Source organism: Lissotriton helveticus, chromosome 5_1 (genome assembly GCF_964261635.1).
Source record: "Lissotriton helveticus chromosome 5_1, aLisHel1.1, whole genome shotgun sequence".
NCBI classification, from domain to species: Eukaryota; Metazoa; Chordata; class Amphibia; order Caudata; family Salamandridae; genus Lissotriton; species Lissotriton helveticus.
The window spans coordinates 186,137,269-186,157,851 of record NC_136065.1 but is presented as its reverse complement, the minus strand read 5'-3'; positions in this window follow the sequence as shown (position 1 = coordinate 186,157,851).

Genomic DNA, 20,583 nt, shown 5'->3' with positions numbered 1-20,583 from the left:
CGGGTAGAACAATCTCAGCCCACTCCCAAGTGGTCACTATCCACATAAACAGTAGAGACGTGCTAATAGTGGTAAACTTTTACAATAACATCGAGAGCGCGGTCTTCAGGGATGAATTAGCGAAAATGACAAAAGAAATGAGGGGGGTAAAACCCATGCAAGGGAAGGACTTAATCTGGGTTTGGGTAGGGGACTTTAATGTGAATCCATGTACAATGGAAACATGTGGGTATCAAGAAAATGGTAGGGACGAGCAAGGGGCCTGCAGCCACTTCAAACATCATATGAAAGGGGAAATTTTAAACAACATCATGGCCAATTTTGACTTGGGATTTGCAAACAGGTTATGCCACCCCAAGGTAAAGTTTACCCCCACTTTTTTGGCAAGGGGGCTACACTCAATCATAGATTTCATTATCCTGCCCAATAGATATGGTAGCCGGGTGATGAACTTCGAGACCCTTGCTTCTGGCCTGAGTGACCATTTGCCAATAAGAATTTTTCTTAGTGTAATGGGAGTAAATACCCCTTCGCTAATTGAGACCCTGGCCTGGACGCAGAATTTAGCGGTTGCCCGCCAAAACGGTATAGCCTTAAAGTGGGGAATGTTAGATCCTGAAAGAACTTCACAAAAAATTGTGAAAGAGGCATTTCCTTCCCTACTCGTATGCTTACAGGACAATCCTGGGAAATGCGAGATCCTGGAGGCATTCAGTAATATCACCAAGAGTATACAGGGAGTGTTGACCAGGACGCGTACTAGGAAGAACATAGTTAACAAAGGATGGTTTGATAACCACTGTAGAAAGACACACAAAGCCCTGAAAAGCGTCTTAAAGGAAGATGTAAAAGATCACGCCATGATCACAACACTTAGGAAGGCATATAACGTAGCAAGGGCCCAAAGAAAAAAGGACATAAAGGAAAAAGCATGGCTGGATCTGATGAATGCTGCTGAGAAGGGTGATTCTAAATTATTCTGGGAGGTAGTAAATTCTCCATTTGTTAATAATAAAGCGACCGCCAAAATAGAAATTGCGATTGACGAGAACTCATGGGTTGAGTTCTTCTCAAAAGTATATTGTAATGCCTCGGAGGAGTGCCGAGTACAAAGTAAGTTTACCCCCATACCATTAGAGATTAACTTAGAGGAGGTTGTGATGGCCATAAAATCTACACAGAATAATAAAGCACCGGGCCCGGATGGGATCCCAAGTGATCTCTATAAATTAAACATAGAGCTGTGGGCACCCGTATGCTTACGGTTAATAGAGGCCTGCTGTGAGAAAGGCTTTGTCAAAACATGGGCAGAGTCGTTAATAATCCCCATACACAAAAAGGGTGATAGGGATAGCCCCTCTAACTATAGGCCAATATCGCTTTTAGATTCACTAGCGAAAATTGCAGGCAGAGTAGTGTTGAGTAAATTACAGGCTTGGGCGGAGGAAAAGAATATCCTTACGCCAGTCCAATATGGGTTCCGCCCAGGGATGGGCACGGTGGAGCAAGTTTTGAACTTCGTCCTCCTCCAGGGGAAATACACCAGAGCTAAAAAGGGCTGTTTTTACGCAGTCTTCGTCGACCTTTCGTCGGCGTTTGACTGCGTGATACATAACAAACTGTGGGAAACCCTGGAGGAGATGGAGGTAGACCCATCAATTGTGCTCTTCCTGAGACAACTATATATGAAGGCCACAGCCAAAGTAAGGTACGAGCTGAGCGGGGAATGCACTAGGTCTTTCCGCATACAGAGGGGAGTGAGGCAAGGATGTGTGCTGGCCCCTTTTCTCTTCTCATTATATACCAACAGTCTAGAGAGGGAATTGGGAGCCAGCGGCATCGATTCCCCTAAGGTGGGGAACAATCAGGTTTGCTCCCTTCTGTATGCGGATGACGCTGTCCTGATGGCAAGAACTAAAATCGGTGCTCAAAAAGCTCTAAAAAAATATGTGGACTACATGAGGGAGAGGGGACTTATTCTTAATGCCAAAAAATCATTTGTGATGGGATCCGGCAAAGGTGGGGCTAGATGTAAGCAACTTAGAATGGGAGACTTTCACTTACAGGCTACAAAAACATCCCCATACTTAGGTGTTACAATCGAGGGAACGGGGGCATGGGCCACCGAGGTGAAAAATAGATCCCTAGCATTTAAACGCTCGGTTGCTGCTGTAAAGCATTTCGCAAGTAAACTAGGGAAAAAACAACCAGATATAATGCTTAGGATTTATGTGGCCAAATGTAGAAGCATTGCCCTGTATGGAGCGGGAGTATGGGGATATCAGGACGTAGCTGCCCTCCAAATCATCGAGAAAGATTTTTTTCGATACCTTCTGTCCCTTCCAAAAAGCTCCCCAGTTTATAATTCCCACACGGAACTAGGAATGGAGCACCTGACAGACTTGATTAAAATGCAGCCAATTCTACTCTGGAGGAGAATTTGGGTGACACCAGAACTAGCACTAAACCGAGCAGTAATTAATGATGTTATGGCCCTGGACAATGCAAAAAGTATCAAATGGCTCGAGTATGTGAGGAAAGTCTTTGTGGACATTGAAAGGCCCGAATGGTTCTACAAACCTGAGTTAATTGGGAAAATTCCCAAGAAATCTTTAAGAAATCTATGCATGGAGCACTTTAATAACTTGAGGTTTGCGATCGAAGTCAGCAAAAAAACTGTGATTGGTCACCAATTGCTACTGACTTCGTATAATATACAACCATACTTGACCATCACGACTTTGGGGTTTGAACTCTTTGTTTTGTGTAGATTCAGGTTTAACATTTTCCACCATCTGGTCTCATACCCGGAAAAAAAATGACTGGAATAGACCTCTGGCTCCCTGCCCATGGGATAACGTATCTGCCCAGTCTACCTTCCATCTTGTTTTACTATGTAAAATGTATCAGAAAGAGCGTGCTAGATGGCTGAAACATTACTTAAAAAATGGGGCATGGCGGCAATGTAGGGTAGCTTACCTGAATCTTCAACAATTAGGAAATCCTCTATGTATTAAGATCATGGCAATGTTTTTAAAAAGTGTGTTAAAACAACGGAATTTTTTATGTATCAAGGCCTAATCGATTGTTTACTTGCTCAACTATCTAATACTTTTTTAATCATTATGTGTACTCTGTAATGTGAAATATGAAATGCTTTTATGATTTTTAATATATGAGAAAATCGAATAAAGCTTTTTGAATTTGAATTTGATAAAGGCAGTTAGACTTCTGCTGATGTCGTGTAGCTGGATTTGATGATAGGCAGATGTGAAGTCAATTGTGGAGAACCACTTAATGTCTTTCGTCTGTGCTAATAACTCATCAATTTTAGGTGACGTGAATTTGTCTACTATAATGTTTTTATTAAGGTCCCTCATATCAATGCATAGGCGCCAACGGCCCTCAGGTTTGCATCCTACAGCTAAGGGGGCGAGCCATTCTACGCATTCCACCGGCTCAATTATTCCATTCTTTTCTAAAGCATCTAACTCAGACATAACTCCTTCTCTTATGCTAATAGGAATGTTTCTGGCTTTATAACTCACTAGTACAGCGCTGTCTTTGAGTATAATCTTATGTACAAAACCAAACAATTTTCCTACTTCACCGGAAAATACACTAGGGAACTGTTTGACAATGTCATCCACTAAGTTTTTATCAGAGTCATCTAACAGTAAAACTTGGTCCTCAGTATTGGGGTTAAGTATGAACCCTAGTTCTCCCTGATCAATGCATTCTAGAACTGAATGTCCTTTTTCTGCCACATATAACTTGCCCATGGTGCTTCTGTCTTTGAATTTAAAAACTACTTCTACAAAACTCACCATGTGTATTTTTTCACCCGTAAAAGTTACAGGTAGCATATCAGGTGGATTTAACTTTTGCTTGCTAACATTCGCAAATTTACAGTCCCATACTGTGAGTTGAATGATTTTGTAGGGCGAACCTGAATCAGATACAATTTTCAAAATCACATCCCCTATGTTTATTTCACAAACAAGTTTCTTTTTTCTAGGCGAGCACACATTCAAGACTACATTATCTGCCTCAGTTAAGTAATCTATGCAGAGTATATCATCCTCACTAGAAGCATCATCATCTTCAACAACTTCTTCATTTCAATCCTCAATGGAATTTTCTTGTTGCTCCTCTTACCCTTCCTTCTGCAAACTTTAGTAAAATGGCCCATAACACCACAAAAACTATACCTTCATTTTAAAGCAGGACACCATTTTTCTCTAGCAGTATGACCTTTGTATCCACATCTGTAACATGTTGGTCGTTTGTCTTCTATGTCATTTTTATTGAAGTTAAGACTTTTCTTGTTGACCTTTTTATAGTTACATTTGTCAAGATTTTTACTTGCACTTTTGTTGATAGACACCTTACTAACAACATTACTATCATCATTTTTTATTTAACGCCATCTGTGCACACCTTTTTGACATTTCACCTTTTTTTACAATGGCTATAATTTAATTCAAAGGTGCATCTCCACAAACCCACAATTGTTCTTGGATTGCTGAATTGTGGGAGTGCATTACAAGTTGATCCCTGATGAAACTATCATGAAGAGTTTCAAACTGACAATTAACAGAAAGTTTCTTAAAAGCAGAAACATAGTCTTCTACAGATTCAGCTTTAAGCTGTTTCCTCTGAAAAAACTCGTATCTGCTAATTCCTACACAAACTGTAGGCTGATAGTGAGCATCAAGATCTTGTAAAGCATCCAAAAATACATTAGAATCTTCAGATCTAGGTTTTGTTTTCCATTTGATTATGGATTCTGGATCCTTCTGGTCCTAAACTGTGTATTAACATTTTCTTTTTCCTGGAGGGAGTGAATTCATCTTCACTTTCTTCCCCTAGGAATGTAATTAAGGAAGTAATCCTTCCAATCTGACCACTTTAACCACTTTAACACAAGGTCTCCCGGTCGAGTGAGAAATAGTACAGTTAAACCTAGACCACACCCATGAGTGGCCATAATTATAGTAAAGTATAGTTGGTATACAGGATATGATATACTTAAATGTGGTATTAGTTCGGCAGCCTTACCGTAGAGAGAGCACCACCGCTTGTTGGCTGGGGACTGACTGGCCGGCAGGATGAGGCTCGGACTTCTGAACTGTTTGGAGGTACTATGAGCGCAGGACTCTGTGTCAAAGCACGGCGCACTGAACCGCATACACAGCCTACTAAAGGTCAAAATAATGCATAAATGACTCAAAACGCTCGACTTTACTGAAAAGTGTATATTTAATGCATCACAAGGACTACAAATCCCACAAATCAAGGTATGACGGTGTACTTAGCACACGCCTACCAGGGGGTTTGTCTGAATGTCATAAAACATGTGATGCCTCAACGAGTGTATTTGGAAGCAGCCCCTGATGAGGGGGGGAGGCCCCCTGAAACGCGTAGGGCACCTGAGAAAATGTAATGCGGAGAAGCGTGCTGACACGAATAGCCCGGAGGGAAGAGTCCCGCAGTGTGCCTCTCAAAGCCCTTGGCATTAGGTGAACAATATATATATATATATATATATATATATATATATATATATATATATATATATATATATATATCTTTTTTTCATGAATTAAAATTGAAGGGTGTGCACATCACCGTGTGCTGAGTAACGTTGTTGATGGCTGTATCAAATAATAACTGGTGTGCATGTCATTGTGAATGACTGTGGTTGACATGCACTTGTTTAAAATCTATAATCAATTTACTTGAATATGGTGTGCATATCACAGTGAATTCCTTAAAAGTTGCTGTAGTTGTAAATCAAATATATTTTTTTTTAATGAGGTTACCGTGTTCTAGATGTGTCGCAGTAGATGAGCAGGATACTTCGGTCAGCGTTGATTGGATACAGCCAACTTTCAGAATGGCTGCCACGCACGCATGGTCACGTTGTGTGACCTAACAAGGTGACTCTTACCCTGCAATTTCACAAACAGGATGACGTCGCATGGAATGAGCCCTTCAGAAGCTCGTCTGCTGGAGTGGTTCTCTCTGGAGATCAAACATGTCCGTGGTGGAGCCGAACTGGAACGTTGCTAAGGAGCGTTTCTTCCGCTCGTAAGATGCGGTAAAGAGGAGCAGCCTCAACTGCCACTGCAGCAGGTAACGATCAACTAGTTACCTAGCCAATTCTTCTTTTCTTTTTCTTAAAAAAAAACGTACAAATGTAAAATGAAGTCTTGGAAGTCAGTAGAGTCTGTGATGAGTTCAGATACCTTCTATCGTCGCCATGATGCAAGGATCACTACACTCAGGTTTCCAAGATAAGAAGGTTTAATGAGAGCAAGCAGGTACATCCACTTGACAGCAAGACATCTCTCTCTAACTGTCCCTCCAATTATTTCTAGAACAACCACGTAGGTATCCAGCATCAGTCACCATAGCAATGGTTACCAGGATAGCTGTGATACCACAGAGACAAGTCAGATATGCTTGTGCAGTGGACCAGTTTAACAACTGTAGGGATCTGTGACCTCATAGTCACAGGTATGACACCCAAAGGGCCCCCTGAGCTGTTCAACCTTCTCAGTTTGCTGAAATGTGTAGAATTAACTTGAATAAAAAAACATCTTATACAGTGTTCAGAAACCCCTCAAGTGAACAAGCATGTTACACTATACGTTATGTTCGGATTTATTTCTCAGATAATAATCCTTAAGTTTCATGCTTCACACAGCAGAGATATTGCACGAATTACAAAGATTGAACTGGCATTGGCTTCAGGCACCAGTGCTATCCAGCAAGTTAGGCTGAATTGGACAGCAACTCAATCTCTCACTTTAAGTAAAATGCACAGGTTCTCGGCTTAACATTGCAATATACCCTTCGTAACACAGCCAGTTTTCGTCTTAGACAGGAGCAGAATGCTGCCTCAGAAAATAAGACCTCAATCAAATACATTTTCCAGAACCACATGGACAATGAACAAGACCAAGACTGACCAGGAGCATGGGTAAGACTGGTCCAAGGCACTGCATTGAGAGGAAAGGATAGGCCATGCAAATTATCTGGGTCCCTTGGAACCTGTCTTTAAACTATTTCTTCCAGCTGCACGTGCTCTAGCTGTAAATTCCCAATCACCCCATTACAGCCCTCCCTTGTACTTCTTCCCATTTAATATGTTGCCCTCCCACTGGGCGGTTACATCCCAATTGTTGCTGATGTGAAAGAGCGTGATAGGAGAGGTTCAGGCCAGGAGTTGGTATCAGTGTATAGATGTGTGCTCACATGACAGCCATTGCTCTGAGTGAATCAGCCAGGGCCTGACCTGTGTACATAGAAAGGCCCTCTAAGAAAATCAGTCCCAGCAGGGAGGCAGACAGCAATGTTCAGCATATACCTAAGGGTGGGCATAGTTCGCGAAGTAGCACTACGCGTAGCTACGTAAAGTGCACTTCGCACTACGCGAGCTAGGCGTAGCACTACGCAAACTGCGAAGTAGCATGTTCGTACTGTGCAAGATGTCGTTTTCAATGATTGCACAGTGCGGACAAGCATCCGACACTGTGCAATCATTGAAAACGGCATCTTGCACAGTGCGAGCTGTACTTTTCTGCCGCTCTAGTAGATTTTTTCTTGAGGTGCAGCTTTTGCAACGCAGACTGGTAGTTTCTCATCACGAGCATGCGCAACCACTCGCAATGGGAAACCTGACCTCCCCGCATTGAGAATCTCGCAGGGAGGTTTATTTCCATGCTCGCGATCGGCAACTTGATGTTGCTGATCGCGAACCCGGAAAAAGTCTTGCGGGGATGTCATTTTGCTTGCTCGCGGTTGCCAGCTTGACGTTGAGGACCGCGAGCAAGCAAAAAATGACCGCTGCACTATGCTACGCTACGCTTGTTTGCACTGTGCTACATACACTTTGCATAGTGCAAAGTTGCGCAAACTTCGCAAACTACACGAGCGTAGCATAGTGCTTTGCCCAGGGTTACATATAACCAGGAAGGAAGGGACGGTCATGATGAGCAGAGAACTCTCCATCCCCAGCCAGTAACTATGCTTCTTTTTCCCCAGGAAAGAGTTGCAGACAGTGTAAGTGTTGTGATGGTATTGGGCTGATGCTTCTTCTGTGGTCAAAGCTTTAAAGTTACTGTATGTTTGGTGTGGGTATTTATTGCATTCTGTTTTTATTGTCTTTCAACGCTGATATTTACAGTTTTGTTTTCCCTCTTTTGAAATACAGAACAAAACATATGACGATATTCTTGTGGCTGCCTATCAGTGGCACGAGGTGGCATTTAAAAAATGTTTATTTCAGATTTAACATACAAAATACAGTCTTATGTAAACAGTATCAGCGATCATGCACTGTAAGAGTCGCACAAGCACAGTTCGACAAAGGACAGGAATCATTGTACACCGGAAGTAATTGTAGGCACATGAAAATGCAAAGGTAGGGTGTAAATGCCAGCGGAATAATACAACAAAGTGTACTGATCATAGAAATAAAATGAAAAGTGAAGAGGAAAAAAAAATCATGGTTAACCAGAAAAGCAACATTATCATGTAAAAGACAACACGGCCTACATTGAAGCCAATACGTGACAATTTATAAGCATGGTAACTATTCTGCTACACCCTCCGCAGGGTCCTCAGGTCCCTCTGCTTCACCACGGAGGAGGTAAGACCTAAAGGGTACCCACATATCCTTGGCTCTAGAAGTGGGGGGCTGTAGCAGTGTAGATTTCTATACAATTCAATCAATCAATGTTATCTTTATTCGGATAAAAACATATCCATAAAAGAGGTGAACACGTGCAATATATAAATACAAACACCATCATAAAATCTTGAAAAACAAACACATGATTCTTCAGTAAAGTGCAAGCTATAAGGTGTGAATTATACAGTATTCATTTAAGTGCGGGCTCTAATTGCAATTTTCAAGAAGGTGCCCACGCAAATTATTAGCTCATCCTCACCCAGTGCAAGCATGGCTTTGTAGGCATCTCTATAATCAATATATGATCTTCTTTTAAAACATGGGAGCCAAATTGATTTACCATATTGTTTATAGAACTTGTGTGGATGAGCACTACTAGAAGAGTTGTGTGGAGCCATAAAATGTATGGGCGGTCGAACATCTGGTTGTGGACATCTCTTGGAAAGTGGTGCAGTAAAGGGACCTCCTAAGGGGCAAAGATCTAAATTAGCAATGCAGTCTGTGGGTGCAATACTTGTCAAGCAACAATGATGACCCCCTCCATCCTTGGCATCAAAAGTGGTCATTTAACAGCCATTACATGATCACAACGTCTATTCATTAAAGTTACCAAGTTAGTCAGGCGGTCCAACAAGGGATTAGGGGGCATATTATCAAGACCGGCGATAAAATTATCGCCGCTTTGGCGGCAGAAAACTGCCGCTAAAGCGGCGATAATGGGCTTGATAATATGCTCTATGGAATTCCAATTGAAGCTCATGTTAGAGGTCCTTCACAACTCAGCCCCACTACCCCACCGCTCTTACCTGCAAGGGGCGCGGCTGAAGATATCCACCAATACTCATAAGAATGATGCAAGTTGAACGCTATGTGGGGATGTAGCAAGTTACACACTCCTCTAGATTAAAAACTGCATGAAGAGAAGTATCAATGAGGTCACCATTTAAGGCAAAGGAGCTCAGGCACTTGAGTGACAGGTAAGTCTCTTACAAAAACCTCATGGCAGTCTAGATATGTCAATAACCTAGTAACTTTGCAACATTCTGATGTTTTCAAGTGAGCCATTTAAAAGCATGCTTTTGAGCTGTAGTCAATCAAAAGAGGAAAATACCCTTAGTATTGTGCAAGTCCCAAGTGACGAAGAGGATCCTACATCAAAAAACCCAAAATGTGCACGGCTATCGTACTATATAACATAAAAGCCCCCACTCCAATGCCCACACTGAGAGTTCCATCTTTCAGTGCCAGCCAATATGAAAAAAAAACCCTTGGACAAAACAGAAGCCAACAGCAGGTAATAACCATAATGAGACATGACATTGCTCCAAGGCAAGTCTAATGAGATAGCCCTTGTGGCAATTGAAGGTAGCAGATAGGGTGTAGAGTGACCAACAGTTGATGGCAGAGACCAAAAGGGAGCATGGATGTCTCTAACAACACACCTATTCTATGAAGAGTGATTATGAAAGCAACCCTGCAGATATTGTTAAAGTGTGAAGAGAAGTAAAAGCCCAGCACAGTATGGCAGTTCTCCCAGGGGCAGTCTGCCTCTGTCCATCGAAACTGTCACCTCCAAGGGAATGGTATGTTGTTATAGGATAGTTCCTGGCTAGAGGCTTGCAGAATTTGGTCGTGTTTGTGGCATGATGAAAGCCATGCATCTTAACACCAAGTGCACCTTCAATTGTGCTGAATATAGCATAGAAAACCATGATATTGTGTACACACAATGTATGTCGCACCTCCATGAATTTGTGGAGGGCATGTGGTCCTTTCTCACAAACTAGTCATAGAACAGTCTCCCGTTCACAAATGTTGAGGAGTCTGGCTAACATCAGCCTGGGAGGCTTTCCCAGAGGTGCATGGTGGCCGAGTGATATCTGTGCTCACTTCTCACCCCAGAGAAATTGTCACTGTCGAAAAGAAATGCGAGCAAGGACTCCATGTAATAGCCATCCATCCAGTGACACAGCAATGCCCAGAATGAGCACATTATTGCACCTGGAGACCCCCTCCAAGTCCTGATTCTTTATAGTGATAGCCAGAAAATACTTTTCTAACTTGGCAACTTTGGCTTAGGTGTCACTAGTGTCATCTTCGAGCTTCTAAACCCTATGTTTTGCCCCATCCATTTGCCCTACCTGCCTATTTTCTGTGTCAAGCTGGCGGGGCCTGTGGCCATTAAGTAAATTTTAAAACAACAATTGATAGATAGAATGCAGAACAATGTCATACATTCACCCCAGTACAGAGATCTGGGACTAAATCCATCGTTTTTTGCTCACCATGCCATTCCAGTTTGAACCCAGCCATATGCAAATCAGTCTTGGCCCTATGCCCAATGGAAACAGTCAAGCCCGAACTGCCAGGCCAGGTCCTCCCTGGACTGTAAAAAAGCATCCTAGGACTGGTTTCAGGGTTTCAACCCTCTTCACCCAGGATAGCTTGACTCGAGTGGCATTGAGAGCATGGAACCCACTTCTGAGCATACCCGTCCCACTCGGGGTGTCAAATACACAAACAACAATTGATGGACATAATGCAGAACAGTGTCATACATTCACCCATTCCACTTTGAACCCAGCCATATGCAAATTAGTCGTGACCCTGTGCCCAATGGGAACAGTCTCTTGACTGGGGGTGAATGGATGATTTATTCAGCATTCCGTCCATCATTTGTTCGCGCAGCACATCAAGTAAATGTAGGCATCTTTAGACTGTAAACTAGTTTTGAGTTCCAGCAGGATGGCCACCGTAGAGTCTGAAGCTACCTCACCATCGCTGAAGAGAAGGCTGTCAGTGGCAACAGGTGGTGATTCAGTGCGCAAAGTGTTTTCTCAGTGGCAAAATGGAGTTTCCCCTGTTTTGGATCATCTTTACCCATCGCATATAGACATAAGGCTGTGCGGGCATGGAGGACCAGTACAGAAGGCTTGCCAACAATACAATGCAGAGCCTACAGAAACATTGCGTGCTTAATACAGTCTTAAATGGGCCCAGCCGAGGCTACACACCAGCAGTGCCAGACCAAGTCCATAAAGCATTCTCACCGAAAAGTGGAAGTAATTGTGGTGAAAAGGGTGTAGATGCAAGGCCCCATGAAGCTGTCAGGATGTCACAGACTCAGCGCTATACAACCAGTAAGGGCTTCCCCATGGGAACCGCAGACAGTTCGAGGAAAAAGGGGAGAGGGAGAGTATGAGTTTTGCCATTGGGTGTCTTCCACAGTATATACCGCCATCGTAGGATGTGCCACTCAGCCTACCCCAACCACTACCTCTCAGGTCTTGGCCATGTACATCGCACGCATCGCAGGGCCCAGGATGGAGTCAGCAGCTGGCGGAACTAAGCAAAACCTGCCCGTCCATCTCTGCAGGTGGGTGAGGAAGTCGGCCTCAGGCTCACCAGCAGCCCTCGGTGCTGCCAGGCCTCTGAAGCTGGGATTCCCAGTTAGGCTGAGGTTGTAGCTGTAGATCACACCACAGTCGAAAGTGATTCCTTGAAGTCCCCTGGGGCCAGACAGGACTCAGTTCATCCTTTCCATGCAGCAAAGGGGTATCACCTGTGTATGACAGCTCTCTGAAACCCAGGAGTGTTTGTGCCTAGTGGGGCTCTACGCTAGGCCACCATCTTTTTGTCCCTCATGTCATTCTACAATTAACACTGCAAAGTATCAGTCTGTGAGGTGACTATAGCAAGTGACACAGCTCCAAGAGACAATTAGGTATGCCTGATCTCCATCTTTGTCCCAGCCAACTTAATTCCTCAACTTATCACCCTCCTGAAATCCGGTTCTGTTGCAGAACAGGTACAACAGTGCCACCCACTACCCACACCTCCCTACAACCATCTTCACATCTGAGTTTCTATAGAAGAGAAATAGCCACATCCGGCAGCATGTAGACAGACAATACCACAAACAACAGACTGCATCACAACAGCTGACACAGGCTAGACAGTGGGTCAGAAAACCCAGACCACCACTGTGACATAAATCCTGTATATACCAGTTAGGTTTAACGAACAGATCACATACCTCCCTCCACAATACGAATGCAATCGAAGGAAGAGACCAACACTCGACACTGGCCTCTTGAGTTCCTGACCTCAACTCAGTCCTCTTTCCGAAATCACCTTGCTCTTCTCTTACCCTCTCACTTTGTTGTTAAGTAGCATGCAATACAGACAGGAGAAGACATACAGATCTGGATTTGTCACGTTGCTATAAAGAGTTGTACAGACGTGCGTCCAAGTGGTTGGAATATTATTCCTTAAAAGGTATAGGGGCACCACATTTGCTTCCACTCGGGTTGCTAAAAGAGCAAAGGCCGCCCCTGAGCACTACCCTGGGAAACAGAAACTATGACTGAAGAAATGAAACCCTGGTTTAGTGCACCAGTCTCTTTCTGCCTAAGAAGGCAACTGTCACAATAAAGTACTTAGGGGCAGATTTACAAGCCCCTTGCGCCACTTTTGCCTCACTTTTAACATGGGAAAAGTGACGCAAAAGTGGCACACGGGGCTTGTAAACCTGCCCCTAACAATGTAATAATTCCACTGACAACTTTTTTTTCCGGTTTACCTGGAACCTGGTGATGTTGCTGGGGGTCACAGATGTTTTGGGGTCCCAGTGGTACCGACTGTCACCATTCAGGCTACAATTGTCACTGAGCAGGTTGTGGCACTGGAGGACGCAAGGAGGCTTACAACACAAGTGAGAAAAGTTGCTTAGTACTTTTGGCCTTCTCCTATTTATTAACATTTCAATAAGCAATAGTCACAATCGGGGTTGTCTTCAATAAAACGGCATTGCATTGATCTGGAAGTTTGCATTTATGAAGTTCTAATTAATCTACAGTGAAGGAGGTTAAATCCCCTACTCTAGTTGTCTTTGCTCCTTCTTCATAACAATAACGATTAGTTAAATACACATCATTACACACTTTGTGTCTGGCTAATCTAAGCTGTCTCCCAGTCCTATAATAGTTTCTAAAATGAGTTTTTTTTGTTCACATTTCCAGTTGAAATCTTCACTTCCATAACTGAGTCCAACTTTAGCCCTTCCTCTCCATGCGCACATCGCCCTAATTCATATTGTTCATCTCCTTTCTAATAGATTTTCATCCATGATCAATGTTCCCTTTAGTTAATAATGAATCTTCTCTCAAACACCCTAAACACCTTTTTTTTAAGTCTAGCTTACCATCACATCCCTCGTCAGACCTTTTGTGATCAACAGAAAACGAGCTATAAAAAGCACAACTGAAAGAATAGCTTGGGCTCCGTCCATGGGGAAGTCTGCTGTCACATTTTTATTCCCAGCAGAGAGAAGGGCTGAAAGCGTTAGGGATGAGGCTATAAGGGGCAGATTTACAAGCCCCTTGCGCCACTTTTGCATCATTTTTAACATTGGAAAAATGACACAAAAGTGGGGCAAGGGGCTTGGAAATCTGCCCCTAAGTGTCAAGTAGAGACTGTTGCATTTATGTGCTGAATCTGGTAGAGCACTGTGCTCAGTAATGAGACTTATGCAGGACATGGGTGAACAGGAAACATTTGGCCACAAGGCTGAAAGGTTAATGCCATGATTAATTTGCAATGTGATTCCAGTCCCGTTAATCTCACTGCTGACTTTCAGGTTTACCCTTTCTTGAACAAAGCTAAATTCACCAAATCCAAGAGTGATTACTGTTCTCCCTTCCCCTTATAGCTGCAGATAGTGCATGACTATTGCTATTACATGCTGAGTACCAATGTGCTCATCCTCACTTCACTAGGTGGATGATTCTTCCATCACCCTGGGAGGTAGGTGGAGGGGAGATTGATGGAAATGAAAAGAAACATGGGTGAAGTGAGGATGAGGGCAGAGGGACTTCGAGATATGCCAGAGAGAGAGAATGCAGAAACATGTTCAGTTTCCAAAAAACAATCATGCACTTTTTTTTTTTACTATCATTATATATTCCATGTAGTACCAGTGAACAGCAGATTTTAAGACAATTACACAAGAAGTTAGAACATTAATATTATAATTACCAAAACCCCAAGTGGTTCACTTTTACTTATGACATAAACAAGACAATTTTATTAATTATTACTAGTTCCATCAGCATAATACAATATATTAAAGTAGTAAAACCAGAAAAGAATCAGGATAGGTATTTTTATGACAGAAATGTCCAAGGTCTTTATAATCCCTGTATGGATTTAACTGCCTAATAAATAACCCTAGAATCAATTAGGGATCAATAAATGCATGCATCATGTAGCCTCGTTATACAGACAACACTCAGTGCACTAAGAAGAGTATGTATGGAAATGATTCTTAAATGGATACTTACAGCTGAGAAATCTTGATGTTAAACAACTGCTCAATAACATCCTGTTCCATAATTTAGCACCTGCCACATTAACAGCGCCACCTCTGGCTTCCAGTTTAGGCTCTGCCCTTGAATGAAGAGTGTTGCTGCTGTTGCTAAACTGGACCTAATCAGACAGCTGTGAGGAACTTTTTTATCAACAGCCCTTCAAGGGAAACAGAACATGTATATGAAGATCTATTGCTAACCTCTAAGTGGAGTACTTGGTCTTGGCATGTGTTTTTCAGAGCCCGTTCAGAGGGGCACAGGGCAGACTGGGGATACTGCACAAACACCTGGGTGGTTGGGGTCAGTTACATCTGGTGTTCTGGGGACTGTCCTGCAATGACTCTGCAAACTTTCCAAGGACAACCCTTCTGCAGTTGACTCTCAAGGAACAAGCGGCAAGTAGTAAAAGGCTCTACAGGGAGCTAGTGTGGAGGCAGGGATTCAGAACTCAACAGTCAATCGAGTCAGACAATCCACCACTGTCCAGCCAGGTATTGTGTTAAATAAAAAGGGATGTTACAGCAAAAGAGAATACTACAATCATTAATGGGGATTTGGCTACAGTGTTCTAAGAACCTGCTTAAGGGTTACAGCTAAGTGTCATACCGTCTGTATGATACCCACTCCTAGGTCCTACAGTGCGCCCACCATCTACAGTGTCATGTTGAGATAAAAGGTCATAGGGAACAATATGACCCTTCCCCGAACTCACTAAGCAAACACCATGATAGGCAAAGTGTACGTCAGTTCTTTTAGACCATGACTCAAAGAGTTCTCCCTGTCAATGTTAGCTTTCTCGAATGGCAGGCTCATCTTTAGGAGCTCAAGATACAGCCTTAGGCTCTTTGTTTTCTGGCCCAGGTACCTATTTTCTGGGGAAGCGGTTTGCCAGTTTGAAACCATGTTGGATGAGGGATGAACAGCACTAAAGGCCTGGTCAGCAAGGGACTTTCTTCGGAAACGGTGGCCTCTTGGCCAGACACAGATTCTTTGCATCGTAATCAGTGAGACTTCTCACAGGAAAAACCACACATTGGGCAGTGGCAGCATAGTTGCTTCCAATCATACTGCAGGGGCGCCAGAACGCATGCTGTTGTTTTGGCCTATGATTTCTTCATGTAAATCACAGCATGAACTCTGCAGGGAGACCCTGTATCTTCTCAAGGCTTGACTTGTTGAAGTCTTTTCTCCCAAGTCATTCAGGTCTTCTGGGTGCTTCGTGTTGGGAACACCATTGATTTTATTTTTTGCACTTTTTGTCTAGTGTAGGCATGAACTGAAGGCATCAGAGCGCTTTACAACAAGCAGGATACATGGATTACAGTGGGTTAGAGTAATAGTAATTACACTCAGTCATTTACATCGGTAGATGTGTGCAGGAGTTACAACAAGAGACAGTTACAACGGTTGGTCAGAGGACATACACATGTAAAGCATTGACTTAGATGGCGCGGTCATATAACGAAGGCAGTCCAGATCGAGGTGGAGAGAGTACTTATGTCTGGTTTTGGGGGATTAACCAAGATTTCTGTCAAATAGGAGGAGTATGGGCTTCTCATCCTAGAAAGCCTGTCCTCGTGCAGGGCCAGGTGCTCTCTATACCTCTCTGAGTAGTCAAGCAGACTTCTAGGCACTAGCAGATCCACAGCTTTTGAAACACGTTGCGGAGACATCAGGTAATGCACCCTTACCTTTGGCAGACTGACTATCCTGCAGACGCCAGCCCCGGTCTCACAGCAGCTCTTCGGAGCATTCCCTTGATCTCTCATGAAGAAAATGGAATTGGGGCAAAGTGGCATGGTTTGGTGCCCATATTTATGCTTGGGATGTCGAGTTAATGTCAAAATTCCTGGAAGCTGTTTGGTGGTTCTCTTTTTAAATATTATTTTCAGGCTGTAGTGCGGACACAATTCTTGCAATAGGTGATGAAGTTCACAGAAGGCATTGATGATGCTGGTCCAAAGCAAGAATATCCCATATCAAATGATGGACACAAAGAAGTGTAAATATTCTGCACCTGGCTGTCATCAGCCTGCTCGAAGAAGCAATAAAAGAAAGACAAGAAGGGGTGCCTTGCCTTGAAATCTCGTCACATTTGGCGACATATTCGCCGACTCACCCTCTTTCCTCTACCATCCACCAAACAGCAATGCTTTTTAAGGGTAGCTTTTCTCCTTCCTGCCTCACTTCAGTGTCTGAGTCTACTCTTACTAGCTTTAGAAATGAAGGTAATACACTTCCATTGCCTGTGAGCTGTATCATATTTGTAATCATGTGTCATGCTAAATCTAAAATGCAGCAATCCAATACCCGCCACACGAAGTCTTGCTACCACACATGTACCAGACATAGACCATGTATACAAGCACACTTAAAGAAGGTCAGTGTGAGGGTCTGGTTGCTACTTCTAAGCAGAATTTTACAGGAGTGGGAATGGCTGGTCACACTCTACCTGAAACAGAAAAATAAGTTTGTTCAGAGCTATTATCCATCAAAATCAGTATCCTGTCACCAGTGCCCTTATGTCTACAATACAGGACGTTGACAGTAGTCCCATGTCACTAAAGAAAGCATGCTTGGTGAGCACCCCAGGCCAAAGAATGGGTTCGAGTCCTAAACTCTAGCATGGACAGATCTAGACCGTAGTTCACATGTTAGATTAATCTGCTAGGAAGGTCAGCAAAAAATCTAGATACTAGATTCACATGCAGTCGGGGCTTTCAAGCCAGGGGTACACATCCTTTTAGCATGATGGATGCATCCCTTTCTCAATAGTTGTACAATGCATTCTAAATATTTATAGGCATTTCCTCACTTGATTATCTAGTATTACATAGCAAAAGACATTTATATAGATCACCATAACATAATAGATTTAAGAGAATGCAGCAGCTTGAATGAGAGCGTTCCACTGGTCAGATTTTAATAGAGCCCATATCGAAAACTGTGCATAAAGTGATGGGCTGCTTCACTAGGGTTGAATCTGTATCTTAATGCATAATTATCATTTCAAAAATTCTCCTTGGATTATGGATTATAAGGCTTTTTAACATGACCAAGAGCTGGACCAAGAGGGAGTGGCCTGTTAAATGGGAAAGGAACTTTGAATTTTAAAGCTCAACAATAATATCTCAATTTTAGCAACACATGAACAAGCGAGCTTTCTTGTTTCAAAGCCTTCCAACAGATGGTCCTTTATCTCACAGTACCTTCACATGTCTCTCAATGAAAAAGCAAAAGAATTTGAGTGCCATCTGCATACATCTATAGTATACAAAAAAGTGATAGGCGGAATGTAGATCAGTCTTGACCCTGCTCCAGTTGGAATAGTCCAGCCTGAATGGCCAAGCTAGGTCCTCCCTGAACCAGAACACAAGCAACCCAGGACTAGTTTCACCCTAGCTATGTGTGCTCCAGTGACACAGTGTGCATGGGCACACTGGTAATCACTTGGGCCTGCATCCCAACCCATCATTATTTTTCACACCATGTCACCTGGGTTGGGACCAAGCTATATGAAAATCAGTCTTTACCTTGCTCCAGTCAGAACAGTTCAGTCCAAACTGCCACACCAGGTCCTCCCTAAACCAGAACACAAGCAACCCAGGACCAGTTTCACCCTAGTTAGGGACTCAGCTGGGTACAGTGTGGTTTCAGTGACACAGTGTGTCCAGGACCCGCATCTGGGCACACTAAAGTATAGTCAGTCAGTCAAGTATGCTTTATTCGAGGTAAAAAAAACTCATAAAAACAGAACACATATAAAACCATACGTTCATAGCAATAATATTAAAAACCTATTTACAATCACGGAAAAGTTAAAAAAATAAAGCTTCAAGACTTCCATTAAAATTCACTATAAAACCACAAAATTCATACAAATACAACACCAATGTATAGGCTGATTCTCAATAGCTAATTGGATGGGCAGAAAAAGGACTACATTTCTCTAAACATCCTATTGTTGTGCTAGGAAAGTTCTTCTAATTGCCCATGCCCAGCCTAAATATTTCGCAACAGCCACAGCAATGGTGGGGAAAGAATTAGTACGTATTATTCTAAGGGCTACAACACTATCCCTTGTGCCAAGCTGTTTACACATGGCCCTCAACCAGACACGTCGGGGTAGACAGTAGGCCGTACATACAAACAGTAGATGGGCAATGGTCTCTGTGCAGACTTTACAAGATGGACAAATATAAGAGTTACCTTCGGCCCATCTTCCAGTTAACGATCTAATAGTAATAGACCCCACCCTGAACTGGAAGTATAACTTCCTTTCCTGGGGCTTAGTTATAATGTCCCAGTAAGACTCGAGGGAGGGGCAAGATTTCACTTCAAGTTTCTGGCCCTCCAAAGTGGAAGCGTCAGCATCATTCCAGTTCCTATGGTTTACTGTTTCCCAGTACTTTGCTTTTATAATTTCTTTAGCCGGGAACTGCACCTCCTCTGGTTTCTCCCAAAGCTCATTCAAACCCAAAATCCCCAAAGATCTACGCAAATCCCCTAACCAACCTATGTTGTGGAACTTATCACGGTTGATTACATCCAGGAAGCCCCTTGCATAATGTGCGAGTTCAGGAGTGACTCAGATGCGACGCCAGTAAGAATGGGTCGCAATTTAGCCATATCAGATATGGCTTTCCTACCCAACTCGCAACGTAGCGGCTTCATGGGTGTGCTTTTAGGTAGGGCAGTAAGGCTTCGGAGAAATTTGTTTTCTGTGAGTGTTAGTGGTACCAGGTTGTCATAGGCCCAAAGCTCAGCGCCGTATAGCGCAGAGCTAACTGCTTTGGCCTCATATACCTGAAGTGATGGATTGATTGGTCTAGTCAATGATTTTTTATGCTCAGCACTTATGACCCCTGTGTTTTGCCGGAATTTGAGGGCCGCCAATTCCATATGTTTCTTTCACTTAACACCCTTGTCTATATGAACTCCCAGATAGACGAAGTCTGATACTATTTCCACCTTTTGGCCATCCAAGAAAAAGTTCCCTCTGAGGCTGGGGTGAGGATTAAAAGTCATGAGCTTTGTTTTAGCCACATTTACTTCAAGGCCATGATCCCTGCAAAAGTCCTCAAAAATGTTCAGGGCACGCTAGAGGCCACTAGGGGTTTTAGATAATATCAGTGTGTCGTCTGCAAAAAGTAGTAATGGGGTTTTCAAACCATCCAAAATTGGAGCATCGACAGACGCAGACAACATGCGCTCCACAACACCATTAATATATATAGAGAAAAGTGTTGGCGCCATGGCACAGCCTTGGCGTACCCCTCTTTCCACTGGGAACTCCTCAGATACCTGGCCATGCCTACCCCACTGGATCTTTGCATAATTAGTCTCGTGTAATCTCATGACCAGGGATAAAATCTCGGCTGGCATACCCATCTCGCTTAAGACTTTCCATAGCATGGAGCGGGGGACTAAATCAAAAGCTGCACGCAAGTCGATGAAAGCTGCGTACAGACTACCCTTCTCCAGCTGCACTGTTTTCCAATATAGCAAGGTAAA